This window comes from Oncorhynchus keta, chromosome 28, assembly GCF_023373465.1.
Source record: "Oncorhynchus keta strain PuntledgeMale-10-30-2019 chromosome 28, Oket_V2, whole genome shotgun sequence".
In the NCBI taxonomy this organism is placed as follows: Eukaryota; Metazoa; Chordata; class Actinopteri; order Salmoniformes; family Salmonidae; genus Oncorhynchus; species Oncorhynchus keta.
This window is the reverse complement of record NC_068448.1, coordinates 47,982,884-47,990,972: the sequence shown is the minus strand read 5'-3', so window position 1 is coordinate 47,990,972 and position 8,089 is coordinate 47,982,884.

Genomic DNA, 8,089 nt, shown 5'->3' with positions numbered 1-8,089 from the left:
GTGGACCAATTCAGTTTGTCTGTGATGTGTATGCCGAGGAACTTAAAACTTGCTACCCTCTCCACTACTGTTCCATCGATGTGGATAGGGGGGTGTTCCCTCTGCTGTTTCCTGAAGTCCACAATCATCTCCTTAGTTTTGTTGACGTTGAGTGTGAGGTTATTTTCCTGACACCACACTCCGAGGGCCCTCACCTCCTCCCTGTAGGCCGTCTCGTCGTTGTTGGTAATCAAGCCTACCACTGTTGTGTCGTCTGCAAACTTGATGATTGAGTTGGAGGCGTGCGTGGCCACGCAGTCGTGGGTGAACAGGGAGTACAGGAGAGGGCTCAGAACGCACCCTTGTGGGGCCCCCGTGTTGAGGATCAGCGGGGAGGAGATGTTGTTGCCTACCCTCACCACCTGGGGGCGGCCCGTCAGGAAGTCCAGTACCCAGTTGCACAAGGCGGGGTCGAGACCCAGGGTCTCGAGCTTGATGACGAGCTTGGAGGGTACTATGGTGTTGAATGCCGAGCTGTAGTCGATGAACAGCATTCTCACATAGGTATTCCTCTTGTCCAGGTGGGTTAGGGCAGTGTGCAGTGTGGTTGAGATTGCATTGTCTGTGGACCTATTTGGGCGGTAAACAAATTGGAGTGGGTCTAGGGTGTCAGGTAGGGTGGAGGTGATATGGTCCTTGACTAGTCTCTCAAAGCACTTCATGATGACGGAAGTGAGTGCTACGGGGCGCTAGTCGTTTAGCTCAGTTACCTTAGCTTTCTTGGGAACAGGAACAATGGTGGCCCTCTTGAAGCATGTGGGAACAGCAGACTGGTATAGGGATTGATTGAATATGTCCGTAAACACACCGGCCAGCTGGTCTGCGCATGCTCTGAGGGCGCGGCTGGGGATGCCGTCTGGGCCTGCAGCCTTGCGAGGGTTAACACGTTTAAATGTCTTACTCACCTCGGCTGCAGTGAAGGCAAAAAAGTTATTTAGTCTGCCTGGGAGCAAGACATCCTGGTCCGTGACTGGGCTGGGTTTCTTCTTGTAGTCCGTGATTGACTGTAGACCCTGCCACATGCCTCTTGTGTCTGAGCCATTGAATTGAGATTCCACTTTGTCTCTGTACTGACGCTTAGCTTGTTTAATAGCCTTGCGGAGGGAATAGCTGCATTGTTTATATTTGGACATGTTACCAGACACCTTGCCCTGATTAAAAGCAGTGGTTCGCGCTTTCAGTTTCACGCGAATGCTGCCATCAATCCACGGTTTCTGTTTAGGGAATGTTTTTATCGTTGCTATGGGAACGACATCTTCGACGCACGTTCTAATGAACTCGCACACCGAATCAGCGTATTCGTCAATATTTTTATCTGACGCAATACGAAACATGTCCCAGTCCACGTGATGGAAGCAGTCTTGGAGTGTGGAGTCAGCTTGGTCGGACCAGCGTTGGACAGACCTCAGCGTGGGAGCCTCTTGTTTTAGTTTCTGCCTGTAGGCAGGGATCAGCAAAATGGAGTCGAGGTCAGCTTTTCCGAGCGGGGCAGGGCCTTATATGCGTCGCGGAAGTTAGAGTAACAATGATCCAAGGTTTTACCACCCCTGGTTGCGCAATCGATATGCTGATAAAATTTAGGGAGTCTTGTTTTCAGATTAGCTTTGTTAAAATCCCCAGCTACAATGAATGCAGCCTCCGGATAAATGGTTTCCAGTTTGCAAAGAGTTAAATAAAGTTTGTTCAGAGCCATCGATGTGTCTGCTTGGGGGGGGGGGGGTATATACGGCTGTGATTATAATCGAGGAGAATTGTCTTGGAAGATAATGCGGTCTACATTTGATTGTGAGGAATTCTAAATCAGGTGAACAGAAGGATTTGAGTTCCTGTATGTTTCCTTCATCACACCATGTCTCGTTAGTCATGAGGCATACGCCCCCGCCACTCTTCCTACCAGAAAGATGTTTGTTTCTGTCGGCGCGATGCGTGGAGAAACCCGTTGGCTGCACCACATCGGATAGCGTCTTCCCAGTAAGCCATGTTTCCGTGAAGCAGAGAACGTTGCAGTCTCTGATGTCCCTCTGGAATGCCACCCTTGCTCGGATTTCGTCAACCTTGTTGTCAAGAGACTGGACATTGGCAAGAAGAATGCTGGGGAGTGGTGCACGATGTGCCCTTTTTCGGAGTCTGACCAGAATACCGCCTCGTTTCCCTCTTTTTCGGAGTCGTTTTCTTGGGTCGCTGCATGCGATCCATTCCGTTGTCCTGTTTGTAAGGCAGAACACAGGATCTGCGTCGTGGAAAACATATTCTTGGTCGTACTGATGGTGAGTTGATGCTGATCTTATATTCAGTAGTTCTTCTCGACTGTATGAGAACATTTGAGAACATTACTACAAGTAGATCCATGAGGAAACCTTTAGGAAATGTTATACTAAAATACTAAAATTCCCACCTAAGAAATACATGGTTCTCAGAACATTATTTGCTAGCTGTGTATCCAGCACCATTCCTAGAACACTGTGGGAAGGTTGAATGCAAAATAATCATAGGACAACCACATTCTCACCAAGCTAAGAAACATATGGTTCTCAGAACGTTATGTGCTAGCTGGGATAGGACACATAGAAGCTCCATGGAAAGTGTCACCAATGTTTTTCCCCCACATAATTATTAACTGTTTTTCACTTTGCTACATCCAATGGTTTTGATCATGTTATGGTGTTAACTGAAGCTGCTATAGAGCACCAAGTGCTAACAGTATCTGGATAATGTGTGAAATGCTTGATAATGCATGTGATATCAATAGAGAGGTATATTTTCTGGATGATTTAAATATTGACAGGCTTTCATCAGGCTGCCCACTCAAGCTGTACCTGGTTCAGGTTATCAATGAACCTGCCAGGGCAGTTACAAACAGCACAGGGATGAAATCATCAACATGTATTGATCACATCTTTACTCATTTGTTTGAAAGCAGTATCCAAATACAGTACATTGGATGTAGTGATCACAATATTGTAACCATATCTAGGAAAACCAAAGTTCCAAAGACTGGGCCTAATATAGTTTATAAGAGGTCATAGAATACGTTTTGTAGCGAATCCTATGTTGTTGATGTGAAGAATATTTGTTGGTCCGTGGTGTATTGAGGAGAAACCAGATGCTGCACTTGACACATTTATGAAATTGCTTATCCCAGTTACTAATAAGCATGCACCCATTAAGAAAATGATTGTTAAAATGGTTCAATCCCCAAGGATTGATGAGTAATTGAAAAACTGTATGGTTAAGGGAGATGAGGCAAAAGAAATGGCAAATAGATCTGGCTGTACAACCGATTGGCAAATGTACTGCAAATTGAGAAATCATGTGATGAAACTGAATAAAAAGAGGAAGAAACTACACTATGAAACAAATATAAATTACATGAAGAATGATTGTAAAAAGCTTTGGAGCATCTTAACTTCTTCGGGATAGGGGGCAGTATTCGGAAGTTTGGATGAATGAGGTGCCCAAAGTAAAAGGCCTGTTACTCAGGCCCAGACGCTAGGAAATAACTGTTAAAATAATGTCTGTGAGTATAATGTCTGTGAGTATAACAGAACTGATATTACAGGCGAAAACCCGAGGACAATCCATCCAGAAAAAAAATTCAGCACACCCCTGATTACTATGGCTGTCAATGGAAATATGGAAGGAATACCTCCCAGATTGCAGTTCCTAGGGCTTCCACTAGATGTCAACAGTATTTAGAAATAGTTTCAGACTTGCGCTAGAATTTGTAGTTTTTGTATGTGGCTCCCATTTTGAATGTTAGTGTTTGTAGCGCATTCCGGTGCACTTCGTTAGTTATCAACTGGGGATTGATGAGAAACGTTGTTTGACTTGTTTGGAAGACTTTTATTGGTAACTTACGGGATTCATTTGTATGCATTTTGAACAAGGGAAACCAGTGGATTACTGAGTCAAGAGCGCCAACAAAACGTAATTTTTGGCTATTTATCTCCGGTAATGAATATACCGGAGATATATGTGGCTCCCATTTTGGCTGTAGTATTTGTAGCGCACTTCGTTAGTTATCTCCAGTAATGAATATACTATTGTCCGTCTTAAATTGTATTGTTTATTTCCATATTAGGGTACATGGGGATTGATTAGTAACATTGTTTGACTTGTTTGGACAAAGTTTATTGGTAACATTTGGGATTCATTTTGTATGCATTCTGAACGAGGGGAAACAGGTGGATTATTGAATGAAACGCGCCAACAAAACTTATTTTTTGGGATATAAAGAAGGACTTTATTGAACAAAACAAACATTTTTGATGTAGCTGGGACCCTTTGGATTGCAAACAGAGGAAGATCTTCAAACGTAAGTGGTTTATTTTATCGTTATTTCTGACTTTCGTGATGCATCTGCATGGTTGGAAAATGTTTTTAATGCTTTTGTATGCAGGGCGCTGTCCTCAGATAATCGCATGGTATGCTTTCGCCTTAAAGCCTTTTTTAAATCTGACAAACAGCTGGATTAACAAGAGGTTAAGATTTTACCCGATGTAAAACACTTGTATTTTCATGAATGTTTAATATTACGAATGTTGTATTTTTTTATTTCGAAATTGAAATTTTTGTCAAAAAGGCAAATTCCGCTCCATCATTCATTGAATCAGATGGCTCATTCCTCACAAAACCCACTGAATTTGGCAACAAGTTTAATTATTTTTTCATTGGCAGGATTAGCAAATTTAGGCATGACATGCCAGCAACAAACACTGACACTACACATCCAAGTAAACAGTTGAAGTCAGAGGTTTATATACACATAAGCAAAATAAATTTCAACTCAGTTTTTCACAATTCCTGACATTTGATCCTGTCTTAGGTCAGTTAGGATCACCACTATTTTAAGAATGTGACATGTCAGAATAATAGAAAGAGAGTAGAGAGAGTGATTTATTTTTAGATTGTATTTATTGTATCACATTCCCAGTGAGTCAGAAGTTTGCATACACTCAATTAGTATTTGGTAGCATTGTCTTTAAATTGTTTAACTTGGGTCAAATGTTTCAGGTAGCCTTCCACAAGCTTCCCACAATAAGTTGGGTGAATTTTGGCCCATTCCTCCTAACAGAGCTGGTGTAACTGAGTCAGGTTTGTTGGCCTTCTTGCTCGCACATGCTTTTTCAGTTCTACCAACAACATTTCTTTACGATTTGAGATCAGGCCTTTGTGATGGCCACCCCAATACCTTGACTTGTTGTCCTTAAACCATTTTGCCACGACTTTGGAAGTGTGCTTGGGGTCATTATCCATTTGGAAGACCCATTTGCAATGAAGCTTTAACTTCCTGACTTATGTCTTGAGATGTTGCTTCAATATATCCACATAATTTTCCTGCATCATGCTGCCATCTGTTTTGTGAATTGCAAAAGTCCCTCCTGCAGTAAAGCACCCCCACAACATGATACTGCTACCCCCGTGCTCCACGGTTGGGATGATGTTCTTCAGCTTGCAAGGCTCCCCCTTTATCCTCCAAACATAACGATGGTCATTATGGCCAAACAGTTCTATTTTTGTTTCATCAGACCAGAGGACATTTCTCCAAAAAGTACGATCTTTGTCCCCATGTGCAGTTGCAGACCGTAGTCTGGCTTTTTTATGGGGGTTTTCAAGCGGTGGCGTCTTCCTTGCTGAGCGGCCTTTCAGGTTATGTTGATATAGGACTCGTTTTACTGTGGATATAGATACTTTTGTACCTGTTTCCTCCAGCATCATCACAAGGTCCTTTGCTGTTGTTCTGGGATTGATTTGCACTTTTCGCACCAAAGTACATTCATCTCTAGGAGACAGATAGCGTCTCCTTCCTGAGCGGTATGACGGCTGCGTGGTCCCATGGTGTTTATACTTGTGAACTATTGTTTGTACAGATGGACCTGGTACCTTCAGGCATTTGGAAATTGCTCCCAAAGATGAAACAGACTTGTGGTGGTCTACAATTTTTATTCTGAGGTCTTGGCTGATTTCTTTTGATTTTCCCATGACGTCAAGCAAAGAGGCACTGAGTTTGAAGCTAGGCCTTGAAATACATCCACAGGTACACCTCCAATTGACATAAATTATGTCAATTAGCCTATCAGAAGCTTCTAAAGCCACAACATCATTTTCTGGAATTTTCCAAGCTGTTAAAAGACACAGTCAACTTAGTGTATTTAAACTTCTGATCCATTGGAATTGTGATACAGTGAATTATAAGTGAAATAATCTATCTGTAAACAATTGTTGGAAAAATTACTTGTGTCATGCACAAAATAGATGTTCTAACTGACTTGCCAAAACTATAGTTTGTTGAGTGGTTGAAAAAAAAGTTTTAATGACTCAACCTAAGTGTATGTAAACTTCCGAATTGAACTGTATCTGACCAAATTATGAAAGACAAGCATTGTAATTTTGAATTCCATGAAGTAAGTGTGGAAGAGTTGAAAAAAGGATTGTTGTCTATCAACAATGACAAGCCACCAGGGTCTGACAACTGGGATGGAAAATTACTCAGGATAATAGTGGATGATATTGCCACTCCTATTTGCCACTCCTTATTCAATTTAAGCCTACTAGAAAATGTGTGCCCTCAGGCCTGGAGGGAAGCAAAAGTTATTCCCCTACTTAAGGATAGTAAAGCCCCTTTACTGGCTCAAATAGCCGACCAATCAGACTGTTACCAACCCTTTGGAAACTTTTGGAAAAAATTGTGTTTGACCAGATACAATGTTATTTTACAGTAAACAAATTGACAACAGACTTATAGGGAGGGTCATTCAACAAACATAACACTTACACAAATGGCTGAGAGAAATTGATGATAAAAAGATTGTGGGGACTGTTTTTACTCGACTTCAGTGCGGCTTTTAACATTATCGATCATAGTCTGTTGCTGGAAAAACACATGTGTTATGGATTCACACCCCCTGCTATATTGTGGACAAAGAGTTATCTGTCTAACAGAACACAGAGGGTGTTCTTTAACGGAAGCCTCTCCAACAAAATCCAGGTAGAATCAGGAATTCCCCAGGTCAGCTGTCTAGGCCCCTTGCTTTTTTCAATCTTTACTAAAGACATGAGTAAAACCTATGTATAAGGATGACTCGACACAGCGACTGAAATGACTGCAATACTAAACAAGGAGCTGTAGTTAGTTTGGGATGGGTGGAAAGGAATAAATTAGTCCTAAATATGGGACAAATTATTCACTGAACCCTAAACCAAGTCTTGTCATGAATTATGTGGTAATTGAGCAAGTTTTTAATTAATTAATTAATTTTTACCCATTTTTCTCCCCAATTGGTAGTAATTACAGTCTTGTCTCATCACTCCGAAACACAACCCAACCTAGCCACACTGCTTCTTGACACAATGCACAAGCCAAACCAGAAGCCAGCCGCACCAATGTGTCGGAGGAAACACCGTACACCTAGCGACCTGGTCAGTGTGCACTGCGCCCAGGCCCGCCACAGGAGTCGCTAGTGCGTAATGAGACAAGGATATCCCTGCCAGCCAAACCTTCCCTAACCCGGATGACGCTGGGCCAATTGTGCGTCGCCCCATGGACCTCCCGGTCGCAGCCGGCTATGACAGAGCCTGGGCTCGAACCCAGAATCTCTGGTGGCACAGCCTTAGACCACTGCGCCAACCGGGAGGCTGTAATTGAGCAAGTTGAGGAGACTAAACTGTTCTGTATTGAAAACTGTCATGGTCAAAACATATTGGTACAGCAGTTGCTAGGATGGGGAGAAGTCTGTCCATAATAAAGCACTGCTCTGCATTCTTAACAGCACTATCAACAAGGCAGGTACTACAGGCCCTAGATTTGTGTCACCTGGACTACTGGTTAACAAAATATTTTATTGAAACAAAGTGTGTACAGAGAGTCAGTAGGTAGTTTCACAGGAAAATTGCAATTGGTTCAGAAAAGGGTAGCACTGCTGGCCCTTGGATGTACACGGAGAGCTAACATTAATATGTATGTCAATCTCTCCTGGCTCAAAGTGGAGAAGAGATTGATTTCATCACTACTTGTATTTGTGCGAGGTATTGACATGTTGAATGCACGAGC